The 1357-nt window shown below is 43.6% G+C and overlaps 1 protein-coding gene across 1 annotated transcript in view; it reads left to right on the top strand.

The window, feature by feature from the left end:
- NGEF (neuronal guanine nucleotide exchange factor) overlaps positions 1 to 1357 on the top strand; it is an 18076-nt gene that overhangs the window by 9161 nt on the left and 7558 nt on the right. The window lies entirely within an intron of this gene.

Genomic DNA, 1357 nt, shown 5'->3' with positions numbered 1-1357 from the left:
CCCCCCCCCCCCCCCCAAAAAAAAGAAAAAGAAACCCAAACCTACAAACTACATTCAGTCCTGGAGCTGTCCCTTTGAATCCTGTCACTGTGTTTCAAGGGTATTTTTTTCTTAAGTCTTCCTGGCTCTCAAAGATGGACTAATCTAGCAGCACTGAGATGTCAGTGACGAGGAATCCCTTGCTAACAACAGATGTGTATGTTTCCGCTGTAGGAAAGGGCAGAGAGAATGTTTTCCCCTTGCGGTCTTCAAGAATACAAATTGTTTTTTGCAGATACCTGAAGGTGATGAATCCCACTGAGAGATGTAATTAGCTGCAACAGGTAGCAGAGTACAACTGTGTCAGGTTTCCTCCAATACAGCACACTGCTTCCTCTGACCTAGAATAACAGTTTCTTAATGGAGTACTCAAACCTGCTTTTAGTGTTCTTCCCTGAAGCTGGTAGGTGGGCGGGGTGTTCAGATGTGCTAGTTACTGCTTTGTACAAAATGCCAGGAAGGCATTGGGATGTTTTCCGTCTGGGCTGTTGCTGACATGGTCAAACAGGGCAACCCCACCTCCAGGTCTGGATGCAGCTGGCAGTTCTGTGGGTTGGGACAGAGCATTTGAACCTTTCTCCGTCAGAAACTTAGAACATCTCTTGAATGCTGCAGTTCAATCTAAGTATTTGAAGTTGAAAACTGTGCTAGAAAGTCAGCCTGAGGATACAGTTGCAGCTTCTGACAGAACTACTAGAACAAAATGCACTCTTGGATTTGCCCTGAACTCATCTAGGAAGCGTACGGTTTGGGGATCACTATGGTTAAAGACAGAGACCTCAGCAATGAAGAATGTTCTGTATTAGTATTTGCAGAATCCCTGGTGATATATCTGGTAGCCAATTGTTTTTCCATTGATCAAAACCCTGAGGAAGGCTATCCCTGTAGTATGCAGATGACTACAACTGCTGATGGAAAAATGCTCTTTCTATTCAGCTGTCAGTGACTCAGGTGATCAATTTCAAAACTCCTTTTGCATGGTTACTTATCTGTAAGTGTTTAAGTTTAGATGCCTAATGTCCAGCTAGGTACAGGCATCGCAACAAAGACCATCTGGTGCTTATTTCCACTGTAGTTTTCCTATTTGAGAGGTAAGAGCTCATCACAGTTTCAGTTGCTGATATTCTGGTGGATTTTGAGTATCAGAAACAGAGCACAAAGTGGAGCTTGTTTTCCAGCTTAATTTTTCTACCTAGCCAGTTCTCAAGAGAGTTGCTCCTTATGAAACAGGCAGTGGCATCTAGGTTAAGGTCCCTGTAATAGGGTAGTGCCTGCACATCAGTTATGGTTTTCAGTTGGAAGTTTGTACTCAGAACAC

Source organism: Pterocles gutturalis, unplaced genomic scaffold, assembly GCF_000699245.1.
Source record: "Pterocles gutturalis isolate BGI_N339 unplaced genomic scaffold, ASM69924v1 scaffold39330, whole genome shotgun sequence".
Taxonomy (NCBI): domain Eukaryota; kingdom Metazoa; phylum Chordata; class Aves; order Pterocliformes; family Pteroclidae; genus Pterocles; species Pterocles gutturalis.
Note: the sequence above shows the minus strand (reverse complement) of the source record. Positions and strands in the feature narration are given on the sequence as shown.